Below are 24,975 nucleotides of genomic sequence, written 5' to 3'. Positions count from 1 at the left end.
CTGGTCGCCCCTGCGCCCGCCGGGTCGGCGACTGGCCGACGCGCCGCCGCCGCCGCCGCGGTCGGGCGCAGGCAGAGTCTTTGGTGGCCTCTCGGCTGACGGAACGCCGCTCACGGGCGAGCCGAACACGCAATGATGGAATGAGCTCTATCTACAGTCGATGATGCTTTGCACTGGAGTACGAAAATAAGTATCAAAAGCGGCCCACCGGGCGGCCTAGGCGACTATTTGTGAAGCATTAGAAGCTTCCTCTTTGATTTAGACTCCTTAGTTCTTTGCGACTCGGCGCTGGCAGCGTCCTTCTTAGGCCGCAGGACGAAGTTTAGGTCATAGGCCGTGTTGATCGCATAGTAGACGTTGCAGTTCGCGGGAACGACTTTCTCTGAAACGGGACGGACAGCTGTAAGTCTAATAATGGGCCATCTGGCGCCGCGAACTTACCACAGCTTGAGTCGAAATCACCCACAGTCAGGTTTTTGGTACCTCTTTTGTACTCAACAAGCAGTGAGTCGAATCCTCAGCACGTCACATTTATAATTTTTATTGCATTTTTTTCAAAAGACCTGAATGCAAACAATGCTAAAACAGCACCAAAAATACCAGAAATCACAGCCACCAATCACAGCCAGGAGTATCATGGAATTTTCTACCTTCCGTTGTTTCACATCACAACTTTAAGGTACTCGGTCCATCGTAAGCATTATAAGCCTGTCCACCCGCCGGAACTAACCTCCATCGGGTAGCAGCTGCGCCAGCACGAAGTCGTCGGTGTTGCCCTCGATGTCGTGCTTGATCATGGCGTTGCGGATGACCTGCGGCGTGCGCTCGCTGTTGCTCAGCATGATGGACTTGTAGAGGTTGATGCCCTCGGTCTCGTGCGCCGCCGTGCGGATGGTGACGCGGATGATATAGAAGTCGGGGCGTGATGTACGGCGAGCCCGGGTCCGCCTTCTGCTGCCAGTCGGCCGGCTTCCGCGCGCTCTGTTGCGACTGGTTGGTGGCCGATGACGTCACCGAGGCGTCCAGGGACGGCACTGAAGAGCTGCTCGAGCTGGTGGACATCTGGGACCGAGCAGGCCGGGTCAGGGGTGCGATGCAGCAGGCACGCACGTCTCACACTCCGACAGGCTTTCCGACAGCGTGATTAGAGGGCGGGTCATGAAACACAGCTTTCGGTCGTAGACAGGGACGCTGACACCTCAGCAAAAACAACTAGAATATGTGAGTGGAAAATAATGAACAGAAATAACTGTGATCCAAATAATCTTGGTCCTCGTGGAACCTCATGGCAACCGTTCCGACCGAGGCAGCGCACTAATCGAGCAGCAAGAGTGACATCAGCTTCCGGCGCCCTCTACCGGATACATCCGAAACTGGACCGGCCTGCGAGCCCGGGGGGCGCGGCGGCGGCGGGCGACGTAGCTGGAGCCCGGGGGACGCGGCGGCAGCGGGCGACGTGGCTGGAGTCCGGGGGGCGCGGCGGGCAGCGGGCGACGTAGCTGGAGCCCGGGGGACGCGGCGGCAGCGGGTGACGTGGCTGGAGCCCGGGGGACGCGGCGGCAGCGGGTGACGTGGCTGGAGTCCGGGGGGCGCGGCGGCAGCGGGGCGACGTAGCTGGAGCCCGGGGGACGCGGCGGCAGCGGGTGACGTGGCTGGAGCCCGGGGGACGCGGCGGCAGCGGGCGACGTGGCTGGAGCCCGGAGACGCGGCGGCAGCGGGCGACGTGGCTGGAGCCCGGGAGACGCGGCGGCAGCGGTCGACGTGGCTGGATGCCCGGGGACGCGGCGGCAGCAGAGGCGACATGGCTGGAGCCCGGGGGACGCGGCGGCACGCAGGCGACATGGCTGGAGCCGAATAATTTGCCGGCTGTCGGGCGGCTGCAGGCACCGGCGCATCGGGACAGTGGGGGACCCGACCGCGGGAGGGGCCTACTCACCACGCTGGCGTGCCGCTCCAGTGAGCCGCTGCTCTCGTTCGGCGAGCTGACGCTATCCATCTCGCCCAGGAACTGGCTGGACGAGCTGCTGGACGTGCTGGCCAGGCTGTCGTGCTTCTTGTGACCCAATCTGTGGGAGGGAGGCCTGAGCTCAGCACGCTTTTTCGGACCGTGGACGGACGTGGTCAGCAAGGTGAGGCCTCAACACTGGGGCCACGCCTCAGCAAGTAAATGCACGTGGTCACAGATGACCTGCAGCACCTGCGATTAAGCTCCATATAGCTAAAAAAAAACACAGAAAAGTGGCGAGCTACGGCACATAAAAAGGCTTGTTGCACCGCCTGGCTTTCCACTGTGAATCACGAGAAGCCGGATACAGCGTATCGCAACGACAGAGGGCGGACATATCTTATCCGACGCGGTTGTCATTGTTAGCGTGACTAAGATATCACCCATGCGACAAACACGATAACAGTTTGTTGCAACCGTTATCGGAGCGACGAGGGCAACACCGACGGTAGAAATGCACGATCTCACAGGCACCGGCACTAGTCCAGATGTATGAGTACTGGCCTGGAACCGACAACATTTCACTGACATCGGTGATGGTACCAGCTCTCGATGCATTCAGCACGATTCGGAATATCAGTCCGTTAGTATAAAGCCTTCGGTGAGTAGGGCATCTTGATGTATCTGATTGTTTCTGGAAGGTTTCCTACTTGTAGGGCGTCTTGTTGCATTTGGGTTCAAAATGCCCGCCAAGCCCCATGCTCCATGTCTGTTTCCCGCTTCGACGCTGTGTAGTGGCCCGTTTCTCTTTCCCTCTCACCCAAATGCCAACTCCGCCCTCCACCGCCTCCGCCGGACGATGCCCCCCGGCTAAAATTCTACGTTACCGCGCTCACTGTCACTGCCTCTGTCCAGCTTTCGTCATCGTGGCTTCGTTTCTCTCCATTCAGTCCAGGTACTCACTACCTTCCCATCGGGCTTAGCTGTCACTTTCAACCCGAGGGCATTTAACACGGGTGTGCGTTTTCGAATGCCGGTTAAGTTCCAGTACGATCAGCCACGCGTTGCTCCGGTGCCGCCAGTACTAATTCAGTGCCGGCTATCAGCAGTGGGGTACCCAATTATGCACCATATACGAAACCTAACATCCAGTTCAGCATTTATCTTCAGTACTTCAATTTAAGGCCATCAATTTCTTCATAAACACAGATAATGCAGAATTATTATCCATTTGCTGAAAGTAGCAGAAGCTCAGAGACGCGCACTGAAGAGCTGAAGCACGCATTCACGATAACCAACACATCCCTACCATAGACGAGTCACAAAGCAGGCATTTCGCCTTAGGCAACATAGCTCTACCCCTCCCCTCCAGCTTAACCAAACCGAAGGTTTCTATCGCGTGTTTACATAGCTACGTTGCATCGGTCTTCCGATCGATGCTGATCCAGCGTGCTCATCAACTTTGCGCGAAGGTCACACGCTTTGTGTAAACAGCCGGTATAGCGTCAGACATAATGTAACATTAACATCACGAAAACGGAGCAATCGCGGGATATTAGTAACGCCGATGGGTTGTTGGAGGTGGCGGATCAAACGCATGGCGCATGGGACGTAAACAGGGTTACTAGAAAAACGGCCACCACAAAAGCCGCAATTTGATACAAAAGACTGAGCTGGATGCATTAGATCCATCGTAGGTTAGCCGAAATCACGCAACATTTCGTTCATACGCGAGGATGTCGCTGCATATTGAAATGAAGGTGAATCTTTGTGTTATCCGCGGCACTTAGAACCACATTTAGTGGCCTCCAGCCCTTCCTTGCATTTTCTCAGGTCCCTTGGTCCTTGGTATGTCGATCTATCACTGGCACGCGCTTTCACAACTGTTCGCTGGGAAGAGTAATAAACCCTGAAACTGGGGTTGGTATAGCTGGCTGGAAATGGTTAGACCGCAGATTTTAGCCAATCACCCTCAGATTTCCTGCAGCGAAACTATAAACCTCATTTCAAAAGCAATTAACCTTCCTTTTGTGAAAGCAGCGCAGGCGTTATCACAACAAACCCTGGCTACAGCCTTGCACTTGCATCCAACCCGTCCGTAATCTGCTGCATCAGAGCAGGCCACGGGGAACGCGGCCCCGGGCCGGGCCAGCACTCGAGGCTGTCCGACGGGTTATCGTATCGATCGGACACGGCAGGGTGTGGTCGCCAGCCTCTGGCCAAGGTGACCGACCTGCTGACACGAGCTAGCCAGCACTCCGTCCCCCCCCCCCCCCCCCCCCACTCATCCTCGTTCCACCCACGACGTGTTCAGTCATATGCATCCCATCACGGAACGTTGGCCAGGGGATGAAGTGGATGCTAATACAGTATCGTGGAATAGGTTAAATGGGTAGGGCAGAAAATAACTTTGTGGCAAAGGCACAAGCCGTAGGACTATTCGAACGGCAGGTACCAAAACCAAATAGACCATGTCAACCAAGGAACAAAATGAATCAGACAACTTCAAATGAAAGCTACTGAAGCGTTGCATTGCGCAAAACGACAGTGAATTGGACCGACTGAATGCCGCTGATGAGCCGTCAGAGCCGCTCCCACTCACAACAGGCGCGCACCCACGCACAGGGCACGGCCGGACGCGACACTGTTGCGTGGCACTCCGAGAACCGCGGAATCTTTCTTGAGGCCTGCGCCGGACGGCTTACGGCCGGAGCTCTGCCGGGAGCCGGGTGCTGCTCGTTACCGGCGAGCCAAACAATTGCGAACAATGAGGCCGCCGGCCGCCGGAGCGGCAGCGCGCTGATCTTACGATAGCACGCGACGCTCAGAGGCCCCGCCGCCTGCGCGTCGACAGGTGATGACTAATTGCACTGAACTTGTTTTTTTACCTCACTGCAATTAACATGACCGTAATTTACGCGGGCGGTGGATCACAAGACAGGTCAGTAGCAGAAAAACATTACCCGTAAGCAAGCGCACGCCAACAAATGGCACTTGAGCGTGGGTGCGTGCGCGCGCGCGTGTGGGGGTGTGGGCACACGCCCACCTTGTTTTTATGGCTATTAGCCACATTGTCCTGCAGTGAGACAGAGGTCAGGCCTGACAACTCCCGGGCCGGGGTAAACGCCACCTACGGATGGGTGAAGCGTGGTCTGGTGTCTAGTCGGGAGACCCCACTCAACCCGCGCGCTGACCCGGATAACCAAATTCATACGCATTCGTGCACATGTGCCAAGTGAGCGCATGCTGAGGCACATTAGATGTTACAGGTGGGCCATGCTGGCCTCACGCCTGGCACTAGTGACGGTCGGGTCACACCAGCCGGTACTCACGCGACTTTCTTCCGCATGATCTTGTCGCGACTGGAGCCGCTGCCGCTGGACGTGCTGCCGTACGGCTCGATCTGGTAGCTCAGCTCGTAACGCCTCCTTGTCGTCCAGCACCAGCACCGAGTCGAACCAGCGCTCGAACGGCCGGTCGCGGGCGATGCTGTACGCGTTGCTGGCGCCCTGCAGCAAGCTTGATCTGCCGGTGCCCGGCGGCGAGGCGTCAGTGGCGCGCCGCCCAGCCCTTGGCGACGTCGCTGAGTCCACATCAGCTGTTTGTGACGTCACCGATCGGCGAATCAAATGCCGGTGTAGTCGGCGCAATGTGGCGGCGCTGCGTGGGAGCTGCGCCCGGCACAGGCACGGTATCGGCACTGCCGAACGGGCGAGCCGTGCGCCGGCGGTGACGTGGCGCGGAAGGGTCCCCAGACTGACGCCCCGCGCCACACGCAAGCGCTTCTCGCGCCGCTAGTGGACCGGAGGGCGAACGCACGAACGCGTGCACAGTTTTCGATCGATGCCGGTCCGGCGGTCCGTTGGCCGCACGGTCTCCCGGTCGACGGCTGGCGGAAGCAGGGCGAATAGGGCTGCTCCGTGGTGGTGATGTAGCGGCGCTGGGTGTGCGTGTGTATGTGTGTGTAACTAAGGCAAACCGATCGAAGCAATGGAGGTTCTTATCAACCATCATAGCCTCATTGACCGGTGTGCAAGGTTCATGTTTACGAATATGAACAGAATCGGCCGAGGCGTGAGGACAGGGGTGGTACAGGATTCTTCAAGGGAGGTGTCACGCTTCGTGGTGGTGCACCCTGGAACTTGGTTGCCCCCCTCTCCCCGTCACAAAGTTGTCCCCAAATTTCGGCCCTTTCTGTTTCAGATTCTTATGTTGTTATCCGTAAAATATCTTCCACCGGAATGGTCTGCCGGATTCAGTCTAATGCATTTTTAGAGGCCAATTTGGTAGTTTTTGAAAATAAAGGTTATGTAAGCTCGAAATGAGGACTTTAGTGCCTCCAAACATGATATTTTGTGCCACTTCCGCCCCAGGGGCATGTCCCCTCCCCCCGTCTAGACCCGCCACTGCGTGCGGATGAGGTACCACAAGCATCGTCACATGTTTGTCTGCCTTCGCCTTCGTGGCCGGTTTTTTCTGGCCACGCCACCAAAGCCAATCGCGCGCCCGTTACCTGGGAGTCCCGCGGCCAGCGCCGCGCCACCCCAGCACGCGGCGGCAGCCGACTGACCTGCGCCAGGACCTCGAACTGACCTGCGCCAGGATCTCGAACTCCTTGCGCCGCTTGTCGAAGTTGATGAGCCCGTCGGCCGTGTTAGTCCGGTATGCCGGCGTGGATGTACATCAGGTCGGTGAGGAAGGTGCCCAGGTAGGGGATGGTGCCGTGACTCACTGGAGGCGGCACAGGTGGCGCACACGATTGTCACACGCCGCACCAGCCGCACATAACTCACCAGACGCCGGCGCACAACATCTGTTGGCATGCCGCCGGGGTCAATGACCCGTCGCCGCCGCACAGGCCGGCATTGTCACAGTCGCACACTGCTTGTCGAATATCGATTACTACCCTGTTCAGGTACTTATGGACGTCAATGGCACCTGCGCAGCATTCGCTGCCTGGCCAGGGGATATGTCTGCTGTTTGCTGCTTTATAACGATTGAATGGCAAGGCGCAGCATTGATTGCGTTGCGGGGCGAAGCGATATTGGACAACGCAGTTTGACGCACCCTCGAGCCGACGAAGCGACGATCATCACCCCCCCCCCCCCCCCACTCCCACCCTTCATGCCGTGACTCTAATGACATCAGAACGTACCCTCGAGCCAAAACGATGATCACTGCCCTCGCCATTCATGCCGAGGGCTCTATGGCGTCAGGACGTCACCCTCGAGCCACAAACGATGATCACCACCTCGCCGTTCATGCCGTAGTTCTAATGACGTCGGGCCTCCACTCACCGTGTGGTTACACGCGTTCCGGCTGTGGTACTTCTGCAAGTGTTGTCGTTCTCGCCGAACGCCTCCTCGGCTCGCTTGGCCCGTGCCCTCCTTCATGAGCCAGCTCACGTGGTTCAGCATGTTGTTGGCGTCGCTGAAGATCCGCGATAGCTCGTCCGAACAGCTCAGACTGCGACGGCCACAGACGGGATGTCAGGGGCGGGGCGTGGAGCCGCGCACGAGGGCGTGGAAGCTCTAACTGGGGAGTGGCAGGATAGAATCAGAGAGATTGTTTGGATCACAGGGAGAGCGTGTATAATTCCGTCTATCAACATCTGCTGGACATCACGTCATCCCAGTGGACGGACCATGGGAGAGAGTCACGGTTCACGGGGTCACATAGAGCTGTGCGGAGCTCCCCTCCTTGAGTTGGGGGAAGGCGGGGAAAGGGGGAGGGGACTGGCAGCAACTGAAGACGGTTTCAACCTCTTTCCGAGGGTCAGACAGCACGCTCCAGTGACCTCAACACCAGCGAGGTCCTGCAGTCTTACAGCATCTGAGCCACCGCGGGTTACAGATATGAGGTTGCTGGTGAGATCATAAACCAACCAATAAGACATCAATTATGCAAGTTTTTGCTACCGTTAGACGCACACATAACAATGGAGCCATTAAGAGCTGAAAGGATCAGCTGTGCTGCCTGAAGAGAGCTGGCCCTCTCACCCTTGTCCCTAGAGGAGCGCGATCCAGGTCTGCTTCAGCCGATACACGGGGTTGGACTGCAGGCCAGAAATGATCGCTTTCAGCGAGGAGAAGTTCTTCAGCATTCTCAACTCCTGCAGACGAAAGATGGCCGAATATTACGGATAGCCATTCATCATAATCCTGTCTCAGTTGCGCCACAGGGATCAGCTAAGCAGCACACTAACGAACAAAGAGCAGCTCACGGCAGTTTTGCGACGATCAGGGCTGTGCGAGGCATTGCTTCAATTCAAAACCTGTTCCCGCCATCATCATCACTGAAAGTTTTGTATCGCTTTCCCCGCTGGCGGGCTTCACAATTCCTTGCACCTATTCTGCACGAAGTGAGTCGCCGAAGGACGCGGCGTTCTTTAACTGGCGATCCGGTGGCCGGTTGAGTGCGATGTGCCCGGGTTGGGGGGGGGGGGGAGTCAATTAGACCCCTCAGTCTCAACAAAGGAAGAAGGCTAGGCACCCAATTAACAGAGTAGGTGAAGCTCCATGTCAACTCACTTGTATAAAATTTTGAGCTCCATGGGTATGACCTACTGGTTAAGTGAGATCAAAGAAGGTCAGCATACAGATTGCTGTCAAACAAAATGCTACAGACGGCCATATCAGGTCAAGGGTAACATTCAACTTTTGAACGATTAAAAAACGCAAACCTTCGGGATTATTTTGACATTTTATGTTACAATCGCCGCCCACATACTAATCTTAACGGTATGCTCCTCAAAGCAAACGGTTATTAAGGTCGTTATAGGTCAGTGACCTCTCCTGAGCTTCATGAAGTCAAAATAAGAAATCTGACAGCATTGCGATTCAATAATTCAAATGAGCATGAAAAACTACTCCATAAAGCAAATTTTCCAGTATTAGGGCGGTTATATATAACAGATTAAGTGACCTCTTCTGACCTTCATGAAGTCAAAATAAGAAATCTGACAATGTTGTGATTTAATAATTTAAATGAGCATGACAAATTACTCCACATAGCAAATTTTCCAGCAACAAAGCGGTGTGGTTTTGACCTTGACCTGAAATTCATACTTGACCTAAGATTAATGCAATTTGTCTTAATCCTCATTTCAATAGTCTGGCTGACTACGACATCATCCCTAAGTTGTATGAATTTGCCGAACAGTCTGTTGTCCCGGCATATTGAACAAGCCTGTTGGACTTGCCTACGCTGACAGCCATGTCCTGACTTTGACCTGACATGGGTCGGCAACTTTATGAGGCATATGTAATTTTGAATATCCAGGGATCGGTTATTGAACTGCCTACAGCTGCACAAATATCGGCGCAGCTACCCCGCGCCATTCATAACTATTTATGGAAAACCTGCCGGGAGGAAGTGGGTAAAATTGACCTCCACCCAATTCACACGCACGCTAATGGAGAACATTGATTACGTCAGTGTGACATATTGATCCAAAACAGGGCATTTGTGGGAACCCTGAATGACTGTCAGGAATGGCAAATGCGTTAAGGAAATCAGAACACAAAGTATTACACGCCAACCAACTACCTTTCAAAAAACACCCCCTTCGCACCCTGCCCTTTCACCGTCCTGACTGCCCTGGGTATCCGTAATCACCACAAAACCCGCATAATTTCCTTGCACTTTCCTTCCCAGCACTCCACGAAGAGCAACCGTTGTCGCAGCGCGCGCACCTGAGCGATGTCGATCCACCTGGCGAGCAGCTTGGCGCGCTGACTGTGCCGCAACGTCGTGTCCATCAGCATGGTGGAGATGACGCAGAACGAGACGGCGTTGAACTGGTCGACGGTGGCGGCCACCGAGGAAGCGTCCACGCCCTTCCGCTTGGACCAGATGGAGCCGAGACACTGGTGCGGGATCACCTTCTGGAACAGGTCCTGCGGCGGACAGGGTGCCGGTCATCATGCTGGGTCGGCGCGGCAGCCAATGCTGACCACTTGCCGCAGAGGGAGGACGAGGACATGACGAGGGACAGCGGTGGCATAACCACAGATGTGTCGGGGCACGAGACAAAATCGTGGGACCGAAACCTCTGCTCATTCACGCGACATTCCTTTCCTCTGGCAGTACTGTGGCGCGTTGATTTCTACAATTTAAAAAAAATCTTTTACAAAACGATGCGCCACAATAGTCCCAGATAACAGTTATGGCGCATTGGAATGATCGAGGACGAGAAAGCTCTTGCCGGGCACGGCTGTCATGCACCTATTGCAGAATGCGTGATAAAGCCTGTAACAAAACGCCAGTTCTACCCAGAACACCGCCGAGACGACGCTCGAAATGCAAATGGTCCTCATAAGACACCCTTGTTTTGGGGCTGGAACAGGAACAGCTCAGCCAGCATAGCTTACATCCGCCACATGTGAGAGGCAAAACCTCCCTCTGACCCACGGTCCTCCACTTCTTGTGCGTGTCAACCCCAGCTAGACTTCTTGCACGTGTCGCCCCCAGCCGAACCATCAGCGACGACCACCGGCGGCGGACCGGCCGTCAGACGGCTGCGGCGCGCCCCTGGGCCCACCGCAGAACCCACCGCGTCCATCCTGGTCAGTTGCTCAGCGAACCGCTTCTCGGAGATCTCCTGGAAGGTGAGCGGCGGCACTTCCGACTGCACTGGACTGAGACAGCGCACCTCCTCCGTCGAGAGGATCCGTTGCAGCATCGGCGACGCTGCCGGTCAGCCAGCGCCGTCGGTCACGTGGGGTGCTGACAGGCGGCGAACACGGACAAACGACACAGCACGGGTCACTCGCGGTCACAGGGTCTGGTGCAACACTCCCGAGGTCACAAGAGATGCGATGTATTGCCGACGGCGACACAATACGTGAATGTGACGCGACCCGACGCAGGAGGTTTTCACGCTGAACACTGCAGCTGAAAGACAAGCCATCTCTTTCTGACCCATGTCCAGCATCGGGAATACCGTCCGGGCCTCAAACAAACAAAATCTCCACCTCGTCCCGTGCATAGGGCCGCGGCGATTACCTTTAATCTCCTCCTCCTTCTCAAACTTCTCGAGCTTGTGTTTGACCTTGAGCTCGAGCTCCGACGTCTCTGGTCGCAGAGCGCGGCAGAACTCCAGGATGCGGTGCATCAGGGGGTAGTCCGGGTGGTCCCGGAAGTCAGCCGGGTATGAGTCCAGCCACACCATGATCGCCAGCCGCAGCGACCTGGCGCGGCGAGCAGAGCGCGGCGTTAGTCGTGCCCGCTTATGGGGTCGGGACAGGCGTGCCTTCCCACTCGCGGGCTACGTCACGGGCCGTCACAGCCGTGCATAATCGCGTAACAGCGGGGTGCAAGGCAACAGCGTTGCATCGCTGCAAAACTGGTTGTCGGTAGTTCACTCCAATACAGTGCACTCTTGTGTTTGAAATTTTGATTGCAAATTACAGCGCTTCGTGTACTTTTTATTGTTTTTGATGACCGGATATGAGTCAGGGCACACTGCATTCGCTAGCAACACCAGATAAAAGTCGACTCATGCCTCCCTCCTCGGTCATGTGAGGCTCTGGATGCGATGAGTCATGTGGATGCTGCGCGTGCAGTCTTTTCTTGGTATTTCTAAAACGCGGCGCAATTTTATCTAGTGACGCGGCATGACACGCATGCTAGGGTAAAGCTGATAATTCGGGTGGCGTTTGAAAGCAATGTTCCACATTGAAAGATATTGAAGCAAGCATGAAACATTGTGATATAAGCTCACTTATAACTATCTGTTTATTTTTCAGTTAAAAAAGAGATATGCTCACAACTATTTGTTTACGTTTTAACAAAAAACTGCTCTATGCAAAACAATTTCTCTGTTCAGTAAATACGCACCTCAATACGCCATCGTTTGATTACATCATCATACCTTGCACAACACCGATTGAGCACCAATTGACGGCCGTTATATCTGGAAATCGTGCTCACGAGCGTCAGATATAAACGGATCGACAATTATCTCTTTCTGGGCTTGATCGCCGCATGGCTAATGAAATGACACAATTTAAATGACACTCTGGCGTCAAAGGTGCCTCGGCGACCTTGAGATAGCCTCCCAAAATAGTCCGCACATTTTCGCGGGTACGGAGCTCAGACACCGGTGGGCACTGGGCCTTAGGAAGGACAGGGCTGTTAACAGTACCGAAAGGTCTTCAAGATGGCTTCTTCAGCTCAAAACCCCATATAAGTGTGGAACACTCCATTACAGCGGCCAGTGCAATATCCTGCCGTCTGGATCGTATATCCTAAACTCATTACACATGCTCTGCGCATTGCGACTTTGCATCAATGGACCTACCACTGGACCCATAGGCCGCGGTGCAAATAGTATGAAGACAACCACTGAAAACGCCCTTGTCTGCACGGGAGTGCTGCAGTGGTGATATCGGTACCTGTTCGGCGCAGTGGTGAAACCAGCACACTTGGTATGACGCACACCCCACTACGTTTGGTGAGAAGTCACGGAATCGACGTGTTCTTGAAATCGTGCCTAGTGCTGATTTCATGAGAACATACCCAAATAGGCAAATAAGACAGCCACGCCCAAATATCCCGATGCCATTCAGATTTGCGTTCTCACCGAAGAGGTGTAGGCATGCACATATCAAGGTGTGCCTGCGGTCGGCCACTTGAGCAAATGTTTCATAGACAGCAGTCGTCAATGAGACTATTCAGACACCAAGTAGCATGCAAAATGGCCTCGTTGCCGACGCACTCACTCTTAAGCCACAACCATCACCTGATTGGTGATATCAATACCGGCCGAATAAGGGGTTCAGCGACGATAGTACGAAGCAAACAATCTCGCAAAACCCCAAACGGCAGGCGCTGACAATCGTATCAACAGTTGCCCTAGCCGTGAACAAAACTGCAGATTTCGGCGGACCGCACGTCGCTAGAAACTGTCTCACGGCATGGAAGGGTAGATCTGAACTCGTCCGAAGGCCTGCGTGAGTGGAGCGCCGATTCCGACCATGCCATTAGATACACCAACACAGCAGAAGCAGGCGTCGGATACGCTTTCAGTGAGCAGCCACGCGCGGTGGTTGCGACCCTCGGGTCTCGACCCACGAAGCGTGCGGCGGCGACCTACTTTTTGTGCTCCTCCGGATTCGGTTCGTCCGTCTCCTCCTCGCTGAGGTTTCGGTACCTGCAATCAGTGGCATCTCATTAGCATCTGTATGCCGTTCACCGGGTCAGTGGACAGCGTCTCTAGCCAGCCGTGTCGCCGACAGTTGGCCGTGACCTGTGACGTGATCACACCAGCTGGCCGTGACCTGTGACGTGATCACGCCAGCTGGCCGTGACCTGTGACGTGATCACGCCAGCTGGCCGTGACCTGTGACGTGATCACACCAGCTGGCCGTGACCTGTGACGTGATCACGCCAGCTGGCCGTGACCTGTGACGTGATCACGCCAGCTGGCCGTGACCTGTGACGTGATCACGCCAGCTGGCCGTGACCTGTGACGTGATCACGCCAGTTGGCCGTGACCTGTGACGTGATCACGCCAGCTGGCCGTGACCTGTGACGTGATCACGCCAGCTGGCCGTGACCTGTGACGTGATCACGCCAGCTGGCCGTGACCTGTGACGTGATCACGCCAGTTGGCCGTGACCTGTGACGTGATCACGCCAGTTGGCCGTGACCTGTGACGTGATCACGCCAGCTGGCCGTGACCTGTGACGTGATCACGCCAGCTGGCCGTGACCTGGGACGTGATCACGCCAGCTGGCCGTGACCTGTGACGTGATCACGCCAGCTGGCCGTGACCTGTGACGTGATCACGCCAGCTGGCCGTGACCTGTGACGTGATCACGCCAGCTGGCCGTGACCTGTGACGTGATCACGCCAGCTGGCCGTGACCTGTGACGTGATCACGCCAGCTGGCCGTGACCTGTGACGTGATCACGCCAGCTGGCCGTGACCTGTGACGTGATCACGCCAGCTGGCCGTGACCTGTGACGTGATCACGCCAGCTGGCCGTGACCTGTGACGTGATCACGCCAGCTGGCCGTGACCTGTGACGTGATCACGCCAGCTGGCCGTGACCTGTGACGTGATCACGCCAGCTGGCCGTGACCTGTGACGTGATCACGCCAGCTGGCCGTGACCTGTGACGTGATCACGCCAGCTGGCCGTGACCTGTGACGTGATCACGCCAGCTGGCCGTGACCTGGGACGTGATCACGCCAGCTGGCCGTGACCTGTGACGTGATCACGCCAGCTGGCCGTGACCTGTGACGTGATCACGCCAGCTGGGGCCGTGACCTGTGACGTGATCACGCCAGCTGGCCGTGACCTGTGACGTGATCACGCCAGCTGGCCGTGACCTGTGACGTGATCACGCCAGTTGGCCGTGACCTGTGACGTGATCACACCAGCTGGCCGTGACCTGTGACGTGATCACGCCAGTTGGCCGTGACCTGTGACGTGATCAGCCAGTTGGCCGTGACCTGTGACGTGATCACACCAGCTGGCCGTGACCTGTGACGTGATCACGGCCAGCTGGCCGTGACCTGTGACGTGATCACGCCAGCTGGTCGTGACCTGGGCCGTCGTTCGGTGTGCGCTGGCCGACGGTCCAACCTGAGACTGTTTGGTGGGTTCCGACGACAGTCCACGCGAGACAGTTTGGTGAGCTCAGCTGACAGCTGACCCGAGGCCCGATCCATAAGCTCTGAACGACAACCGTTCTTCAGACCGATCGGTAAACTGCCGACAACCAACTCAACAGCGTCTGGCAAGTACCGACCAATAGCCCAATATGAAACGGTCTGGTAAGCTCCACCCGAGACCCGAAACAATCGGGTACGCTCCAACCAAAAACCTGTAACAGGATTTGAGGAGCTCTGGCCGCCATCCTTGACCCGGGGAGAGACGTTTGAGAACCCCGAGGCTGGCGATGACACCGCGGCCATTCTCCCATCCCTGCGGGTGACGTGAGGCCACCAGGCGACGACCCGCACGACCCCGGCGATGTGGCGGTCTGAGACTACGGTGTAATTCATTTAACCATACAGTGCAGTTTCTGTGCTACAGCCCTGACGGCTGACGGCTGACAGGCGGACTGTAGCGATGGCAGTCAACGGCAGACGGCTGACTGGGAGACAACAACGCTGCGCTCTGATTTAATCCACCCCAGCGACTTCGTGCCTCGATAGGAACACAGCCTCGCGGTGACCCGGCCGGCCTCGTGTCCTCACAGTAATTGGGAGACGAGTGCCGACCATTTGTACGGCTAACGCTTCGTCGCTGTCCCAGCGCACACATTGGAACAGGGCGACGACTGCTTGCGGAGGCTCCGCCGCCACACGAGGGCCGCCCCGGAAGGCCTACGACCCGGAACTCTGACGGCCACTCCGGGAACGCAGACCTCGAGCTCCATTAATCGTCCTCCAAAATCTCAAGCGCTTGCCCAGCGCGGGAACAGGTCGCCACGGTGCGTGGTAACATCGCCACTTTCCTGTTAGCCTTCGCGATTACACAACGCTTACTGTAGGAACAAACTCGATACAGGGCAAGCTGAAACAAACAGCTTCTAACCTGACATAACCTCTGATGCGAGCCACACAATACCCAGACTCGGGCAGTTTCCAGCCGATGACCGAAGGAATCCTCCATTCAGTATTGAAGTCGCCCACGCGGCGGGACGCTTCGCGAGCACCGCAGCCCGCCCACGCCCGGCGCCGGCCCTGCCAGCCGGCGTCACCGGCGTCACGATGGTGCCGCCGCTGCAGCCTCCGGGCCGGCTCAGCCGGGCGAGAGGCCGGGGTCGGCGGCCGTGGCCGCGGGCGGCCGGCCCGGCCGAGGCGGCGCCCTTTCACGGGCCGGCCGCGCGGCGTCTCAGGGTCGCGCGCCGCCGCCGCCCACCGCCGCCGCCGCCGCCGCCGCCGGCCGGCCCGTCTCTCGCCCGGAGAGCGGCCGCGCCGCCGCTAGAAAGTGAAACAGGCCGCCGCCGTGTCCGGCTCCGGCCGCCTTTCTCGCGGGGCCCGGCTCCAGCGGCCGCGGCCAGGGCGGCCGGAGCGGGCGGGGCACACGCCGACTGGAATGTGGCGGCGGGGGCGCCAGCTAACCTTGGCGGCTACAGGAAGTCGGGGCAGCGCGGCTCGCAGCCGGACTGCTGGGGTGGGCGTGGCCGACGGTACCATGCTGGTTTTCCCTAACAGGTTACGGTCCACCCATGGCTGCACACATATCTCCCGGGCCATCCGATATAGAGCCGCCCGGTGCTCATGAACAGGTTAGCTGACGGCACGAGACAAATCCATGGTCTCACGCATGGAATAGTTGTTCGGACTACGGTCCTCGTCTGGCGTGGTTAGCATGAGCCCATGCTTGCACATCGACACACTGGCAGTGAATATACTAACACACTAGACGGAGAACACAGGCAGAATAATTATTCCTGCAGTGATACCTGCGTTGCGTCTCAATCCTCCCGTGAAATACAGACAACAGCTAGGTGATCGACGGAGAAACCTGAGACAGAAAGCCATGACGCCTGTGGAGCAGGCTTCCGGAATCCGAATGCGTAACACAAACTATCAGTCAATTTGTTGTGCAAACACAGGAGAAACCGGCCACTACAGATATGTTTTCACAGCTTGACTTAGGTTACAGACGACATGTAATGAATGGATTCCACTACCAGACGCGGCACGCCACTGTCCGGTTTTCACAACAAACCTGCCACCTTAGCGGGCTAAACCTGCCGCCTTAGCGGGCTAAACCTGCCACCTTAGTGGGCTAAACCTACCGCCTTAGCGGGCTAAGCCTACATGTGATGGGGTTGATCGGGTGGGCATTGCTTATAACGTGCGATGTCATTATGTCCATACGGTGAAGGCGCATGCAACAAAGTTGTAAATTTGCCTTGCAGAACGAAGACAAACGTGTGGTTTAAAATAATTCTGTTAGCTCCCTTGACCCCATCCGGCCGCATGGGTTTAAAATGCTGGCGAACACGGACATATGGAAATACTGGCACTCCGGTGCTGTCCCCTTGACCAGGGGCGCACCTTTTCAAGAATGGCTGGGACTAGGAAAGTAATTTCGCGCATCTTCGGTCATTCTTTCCATACACCGCCATTGCTCTAATGCTAAAATCTACAACCACCGGGGCCAGGCTGCTCAAAAGCATGCAAAATCATGCCACTGGCTTCTACACACTGTGGCACCATGGTTCCATAGATGGAAGTACTCTCACGATTATGGCACCACGGAGATACGGCCCGCATTTCGCAGAAATGTTGCAAACTAACAGAGCGAACGTCTGACAAAGCGGAGGTATTGCATTAATCAAGAGGAGATGGTACCACTTTCTGCGCATATAAAGTAAAACGTTTTTTAAGGCAGGCCAAATCCCTGTTATCAGTCTTGGAATGAGGGATCAGTTTGCAGGCCTCGCCGATTGGCACGATTTGACAGGCCTCACTTTATCCTGTTTTCGACGGAAAACCGGTCTGCAAAATCACGAAAGTCTGCACAACACGGATTCAGCAGAGCAGAGGCATCGGTCTCATCACAGCGAACCGGCTCCGGGTACCCTGCATTTCAGAGCCTTGGATAATGAAGTACTTGGAGAATATGCTATTTTGCCAAGAAACTACACTCGCTGCGTGCCAACATTTTCATGCGGATTTTCAATGAATGAAACGCATTTCGTCGTAAACCACCGTCTTTAATTCACCGGACGATAAAAGCCAGGAATATCACGAATACATCAAACGCCCGATAAGTTTTGTCAAGCTCAAGTGACAAAACCAAGAACATTCGTTGCATCGCCGCGAACTTCCACGTCATCACGTGAGCTTATGGGTCAGGACAGTCAGGGCACGCGCAGCGACGAACACTGCTTGCAGTGAGCGCAGATCTTACAAATCCATCCAATCAAAAGGGTTCGGGCTAAATCCTAAAAATCACGACTCAGGAGTGTACCATCTCGCAACGTGCTGCAAAGGAAAGGGGGTATCAATCGACTATGTTTGAATACGTGCGAAGCTCCTGTCTGTAGCAGCGACGTGTGCATTCACGCATCCACTCCACCCTGATCCTCCCAGCCCTGCCATCGTGTCGCTTCTCCAGGAAGCCTGTTCGTGTGTGTGTGTGTGCGTCATTGGGTCTCTAGGACGCGCTCAGCTGCTGAGGCTATATGGCGTCGCCTACCTCTCACCCTGGCAGGAAGGACGGGGACCGCGGGGAACCGAACAGCAAGCCTGTTCCTTCCCCCTGCCTCCTCGTTCAAGCACCGCCTCTCACCACAAACCGGCGCGGGCAGGGAACCGCGGTCACCGGCACTGCGGCCCCGCATAGTGCCGAGCACTGGCCCGAATAAGGCTATTCGGCGCAGTATCGCGCACACACGGGCACGGACGTCACGTGCGAGAAGGCAAACATCCGCGTCAACTCGGCTCTTACACCGCTGCTGTAGCTTGGCTGTGCCTCGTTAGAGCTGCTCACAACGTGGCCCATTTCCACGCTTCGTGGCCCAATTTCCCTAATCACCATCTCCCAGGGCTGTTGCGTCTCCCGGGGTGCCTAATGGCCACACTCGCGGACGATGAGACCCGACGCCTGCCTGCCGAGTGGCGCTCGCAGTTTCAAAACAGCGCATACATTTCCTGGCCAGCCACGACCCGTCGGGGCTCACCCGTCATGACGTCACATGAACTCGCAGGTTCCGTGGCCCGGGGCCCGACGGCGGCGCGGCCGCCTCTTGCGTCACCGGTGACGCAAGCGACCATCCCGCGGCCCTTCACGCGGAAGGGAGCGGGCGGCGGGCCCGCTCCCGCGGCATCCCGGCTCAGCCGACAACACGGCGGGCGGGTGACCCAGGTGACCCCAGGTCGAGCTCAGCAGACCGCTGGGGCACGCCTCACAGCGCGGGCCTGAGGCCGAGGGAAGGGTGGCCGGACGGCACGACTCGGAGGGGCATGACCGATGCGTGCTGAAGTGTATGTGGCCGCCCACAGCACACCTGACGCATGCGCGTGGCGGCCAAGGGCGGGGCTGACTGGTGAGGTGCCGATCGCAGCACGCACGTCGAGCAGGTGCGTACTGGGTGGGGGATGGCGGAGATTTTGTGCGTTCTTCACGAACATGATGAGAGGAGAGCAGGCACAGAGTTCTGATTAACATCTGGCTGCAACTCAAGATTAGGGAGAAGACAGGGAGCGTGTCTTATTAGAACCATAACTCAGCTCTGGGCGAGGAGCCGAAATACCAGTCCCATGACAGCGACCGCTGAGCGGAAACCGTCGCCGAGTCCCAGATCACGAGGCCACTTTGACTCATCTCTGAGCGGAAGTCGGAACACGAGACCTGTTTACACCAGCTCGTGAGCTCAGCGCACGAGAGAGGTCATCATCCCGGCCACTTCCGGCAGAGAGCTGGCGACCAGTCCGCTTGCGCCGGGCGATCGCCACGAGCCGGTGCCCCAACCGTGTCCTCCGGCCGGGCCCGGAAGCGGCGGCGAGCCCAGCGCGGCGCCGTCTCCCGTCGGGACCGCTGACACCGGGCCCTGTCGCCGGGACGAGGAGCGGCGCCGGCTTCCGGGAGGACGGCCCGTCCGCCGTCCAAGGTCGGCGGGACAGGCGGACCTCGCCGGGTCGGCTGCGCCCGGCTCCTCCCGGCCGATGCCTGTCCCGTCCCCAACACGGCCGGCCGCGCTGTCCCCGAGCTCGCTCCTCCCATCGCGAGGACTGGCATGCCCGGCTCCTCCCGGCCGACGCCTGTCCCGTCCCCAACACGGCCGGCCGCGCTGTCCCCGAGCTCGCTCCTCCCATCGCGAGGACTGGCATGCCCGGCTCCTCCCGGCCGACGCCTGTCCCGTCCCCAACACGGCCGGCCGCGCTGTCCCCGAGCTCGCTCCTCTCACCGCGAGGACTGGTATGCTCGGCGGCACGCAGCGTTCAGAGCGGGCGTGTCGGGTATGAGGGCCGGAGACATCGGACGCCTATACGGTTGCTCGGATTCGGGCCCGTCCACGGAATTCGGAAGTGCCGCTCTGGCAAGGACCTGGACCCCATGTTTTGACCCTCACCATGCATAACCCCGTCAGAACACTTACCAGGATTTGTGACCACCCTTTGGCGACAGTGCCGATCCTGAGACTCTCTCAGCATAGCACAGCTGACGCTGGCGAAGCCAGACCATGGCCTTGTTTCATAAAATGAAAGCGCGCATCTACACACTGCGTCATATGGGCTCAAAGACCAATGCAAAAACGGTCCAACCGACGCGTCCTATTCATCGGCAACATAAAAATCGAGTTATAAGATATAATCTAGATGTGCGTAAGTTCATCGTGCCGCTTTATGAAGCTACGTCAAGGCCGCGCGCCCCGGGCAGCGGTCGACACCGATGCGTAGAGAGCCGGCGGCCACGCGACCGACCCACTTGGAGCGGCGGGCCTGACGCCCATCAGTGCCGGCGCACAGCCGGAAATGAGCTTTTTATTCGTTCTAAATGACTTGTGGCTTTCTGGGGCTTTAGCCCCAAATCCACACCAATTGGAGTTTTCGAGTGCGTGCCGAGACCATCACCCAAGCGTGTTTTGAAGTTAGCAGCAACTCCGTCTATGGAGGCCTAGATAGGTGTAATATTGGAAGCATCTTTTTCGTACCACACAATGCCTTACAACTGCGCTATCGCTGCTGCCTCGTGCTACGCTGGCCCACTCCACTAAGCGGCTGGCCGGCCCCAGTAGGAAACAGAACGTGGCGCAATTATATGATAAGAGAAAAATAACATAAGCATAATAAGGCTTCAAAACACCGTAGTTACCACAGCACGAGATTGAGCACACCGCTATTAGCCAGAACCGCTTATTTGATGTTATTTGCGTACGCGGCGCTGTGCGCACTCCAACTCGCCTCTGTGCCTGTGTCCACGCCGCAGCCCCCGCCGCAGTCCCCGCCCACCACTCGGGCCGTCGATAGCAGACCCGGAAACGCTCACGGCCGCCTCTGGCCGCCCAGCTCACGCTCCTATCACGCACTCCGACGGAGGGACAGGGCCGCGGCCGGCCGTCCTGCGCCGCTGGTCGCCAAGCTCGCGCTCCTATCATGCGCTCCGGCGGAGGAACAGGGCCGCGGCCGGCCGTCCTGCCCCGCTGGTCGCGCTCCTATCACGCACTCCGGCGGAGGGACAGGGCCGCGGCCGGCCGTCCTGCACCGCTGGTCGCCCAGCTCGCGCTCCTATCACGCGCTCTGACGGAGGGACAGCGCCGCGGCCGGCCGTCCTGCACCGCTGGTCGCCCAGCTCGCGCTCCTATCACGCGCTCTGACGGAGGGACAGCGCCGCGGCCGGCCGTCCTGCGCCGCTGGTCGCCCAGCTCGCGCTCTTATCATTCCCTCCGACGAAGGGACAGGACCACGACCACAGCTGGCCGCTCAGCTCCCGCTCCGTCACGCCCTCCGACGAAGGGACGGGGTGCTGGGGCCGGCCTGGCACGAGGCCCCAACATTTGAGGAGCGGCGGGTGGAGGGGCACCACACGGCCGCGCGGGACTGATACAGCGCCATGTAAGGGACACGGTGGGTGGTCGGTCCCGCAGTGCCCCGACAGGCGTTACGTACAGCAGCTGCAGAAGCGACTCCCCCCCCCCCCCCCCCCCCCCTCCCTCTCCGCACTGGAATCTGTACCATTTCAGGGTGGCCCATGGAATCCGTGCATTTTGCGGACAGAGTTGTGGCGCAACTCTTAAGCAGCCAACCGGTCGGGCCCAGCTGCCGCTAAAGCCTGCCGTGTCGACTTTGCCAGGAACTCTGCCAGCCGGGACGCTGAGCTCGGTTCCCGATTCACAAAGCAATTCAGGTGAAGTCGTGTGCACCGGGATACTGGGACCTCGTTACTGCGCCACGGCGAGCCAGGCGCGGTCGGTCGACTGCACACGACCAGCGGTGGCGAAGCATCGAATGAGTCAGGCAGAGGTTGGCCCAGTCCAAGGTCATTGGGTAACGCGGCATGCCGGTCACAGCAATGCACAGTACAGGGGCGGAGGGCTACGACACGCACCGATCGCAGAGTTCCAATTGATGCGCACGTCACGATGGCGGGATCACGGCACGTACGAACTGCACGACACGTCAGGACACCGTCCAAGGTCAGAGGAGGGTCACGCCGGGGCCTGATCGTTCACGTTTACCGCGAGGCGTGCGCTATCGACAACGAGGATAAGATCTTTCGGTGGCTGCAAGCTCCCACAGGGCCGGCATTCGGGCAGCTACGGAGGCGGCGACAAACGGCCAAGCTGCACGCGGACAGTAACGGTCTTCAGAAGGCCGACGAACGAAAAGCCAGGCCCTAATTGAGGCGTTTGGAACGAGCTCTCTTCCCTAATCAGACGCACGCGATGGGAAAAGCGCTGTATTCACTTGCCGGAAAAAACAGCCGGTAAATTGACCACGTCGGGAATTTTGGTCAAAGACACGATCATACACTTCACTTGTCCGGAGAGTGCAGCTTGTAGCGGCGTGTTATTCACACGCAAATGTACCTACATAAGGCATAATCTACACTAAGATGGTTAAGATGATGGACTTGATAACCTCTGGAAATCCCTGTGACGTCATTCCACAAACCTGTTGCACCCACTGGTCCTATTCGAATACATCTGGAGCCCATCGGACCAATTCACCGATTCACAACCATTGGAAATCTCAGTGACGTCACTCGAGAGAACCTCACAACCCGCGAACCCCGCTGTTCCGTGACGCGTTCAGCAGCGCATGTCTGGCTTCAGGCACCCAGTGCACGCACTCTCGTCGCCTGGATGCCCGATTTCCTACCAGAGTTTAAGGAAAAAAGCCGTGACTTTCAGCTGGCGCTTTCCCCCGTCAGCACGAAATTCGCTGAGAAACCGCGCCGAACATACACTCGCTGCGTCAGAGGTGGCGCCGTCGGAGGCGACGCCGCCTGCAGCGCGGCCGACGGAGCGCAGCGGCCGTCGCGGCCCGCCGCGGCCGGCTGCGCGCACTCACCGCTCAATGATGAGATCGACCACGGCCCTCGCACTGGTAAAGCTGCGGTAGGTGGCGAGGAAGATGGTGATGTAGGTGGCGTCCAGCTCGCCCGAGTGCGAGCCCAGCGAGGCCACCAGGCGCTGCAGGGTGCCGGCCTTGATGAGCCGCACGCGCACCGTCTCCCACTCCAGGTGCGAGATCTCATCATCCGAGTCCTGCCGGCGCAGAGGCGGGCTCAGGGTTACGGCCGTGGCGGGCGCTGAAGCCAACGCAGGCGTCAGTCATGTGGCGAAGTAGAGACGCGTCGCCATTAAGTCATTTTGCCCAGGGTGTATGTACCACTGTCTTACGGGATGGGGACCAGCTCAAATTTTCACACGGCACTGTCTAGTAAATTCAAAATTAGTCGCAAACATACTGTATGCATGCACACGAGGCTACAGCCGACGGAGGTGGGTGATGCTCAGTGGTGGGCAGGGCGCGCCAAAAACTCAACCCGCTTATGTAACAGGATGTAGGGCGGTATGTTTCGCCTTCTCCTCCGTGCTCTCCACGCTCGTTCCAATACTGCTGCGACGCACTCACAAGCTGCATTAGCGCGCGCATACTGTGTACATACAATCAGCACAGCCTTGAATAGGAAGCGGTGCCAAAGTTCGACACAACGCCGAAGCACGGACTTCAGGACAAACATTTCCTGAAAATGCATTCTCTGCACGTTGTACGTACGTCTAGGGCGTTCGCTGCGATTTTGGACCTGGTCTGCGGTGCGCCGTGGTTTTCCGACCTACGCTATCTGCATGACCAGCCCATCGCCTCGAACGTACCCGGCTTTGCAGAAACGAGCGAGAGCGAGCGAGCTCTGCACCGCCACGCCATCCGGCTGATCCACACAAAGCGCATGTTTGACTTTAATGCGAACTCCGCGGCGGCTTCCAGCACAAACATCCTACCCCGGCGTACCTAGCCGCAGACCCGTCCCCGCGTCTCCATCTCTGCCGCCCTGCGACGGCGGCGGCGGCGGCGGGGTGCGTGGGGCGTACCGGAGATGACTCAACAGCGCGGCCGTCCGGCGGCACGCCCCATTCTCCTCTGTTAACAATGCCCGGCCCGGCTGCACGATCCGTGCCCCAGAAACCGGTGCCGCTGACGAAAGCGGCCTCTAAGGCCGCGCCGAGCGGCGCTTGTTGTGACGGCGCGGGAATGCATTATCCCCGAGCACGAGAAGCGCCGGCGGCGCTCTGTCACAACGCGGCTCGGCGGCCGACTGCGGCGCAGACGGGCCGTGCTCCGAGACACCGTCCCGAGACAGGGCCGAGACCCGCCCGGCTCAGCGTCGAAAGCACGCTGCCGCTGTGGCGGGGTCTGAAGGGACCCGTCGGCGGGACATGAAAATGAAATCCTTTGATAAACATGAACAATTGAAGGGAAACATGAATAAAGGGACGGGGAAGACGCACCATGAGTGGAGCTTATCGCAAGAATTCGGCCATCAATATTAAACAAAAAACAACACATGCCATCACAGAGCCTTGCAGGAGGACCCTCTTGGGGAAAATGGTCGTCATAAGCACCCGGGGAGTCTCGACCACAACAGGCTCAATGCTCTAGGCATGGGCCGGGCCAGGGTTCGCTGCGGGCCACGCCCGGCGGTCAGTGGGCAAGAGTCGGAGGTCACGCCCCGTGAACGCTGGCCGGTCAGCCGGCGAGGGAGCCGACGCTCGGCCGAGTACTTACACTGTCGGCTGCCGTGCGGCCCGGGTGATGGTAGCGCACCTTCTTGAGGTAGACGGAGCAGACGGCGTCGTCGCTCTTCTCGTCGCCCCACAGGCGCCACGACTGCTGCTGAAAGACCAGAAGCATTCCAGGTCATCATACGGCGGAGCCCCACACATTCCAGGTCACCACATGGCGGCGTCCCGGACATCGCAGGTCACCACACGGCGGCGTCCCGGACATCTAAGGTCACCACACGGCGGCGTCCCGCATATCCAAGGTCACCACACGGCGACCTCCCGGACATCCCAGGTCACCACATGGCGGCGTCCCAGACATCCC

At 58.0% G+C, this 24,975-nt stretch overlaps 1 pseudogene; it reads right to left on the bottom strand.

The window, feature by feature from the left end:
* LOC119102867 (ral guanine nucleotide dissociation stimulator-like 1) lies at positions 1-24,784 on the bottom strand (annotated as a pseudogene).
* Positions 24,785-24,975: the final 191 nt, after the last annotated feature.

This window comes from Pollicipes pollicipes, unplaced genomic scaffold, assembly GCF_011947565.3.
Source record: "Pollicipes pollicipes isolate AB1234 unplaced genomic scaffold, Ppol_2.1 Scaffold_5724;HRSCAF=6776_pilon_pilon_pilon, whole genome shotgun sequence".
NCBI lineage: Eukaryota > Metazoa > Arthropoda > Thecostraca > Pollicipedomorpha > Pollicipedidae > Pollicipes > Pollicipes pollicipes.
Note: the sequence above shows the minus strand (reverse complement) of the source record. Positions and strands in the feature narration are given on the sequence as shown.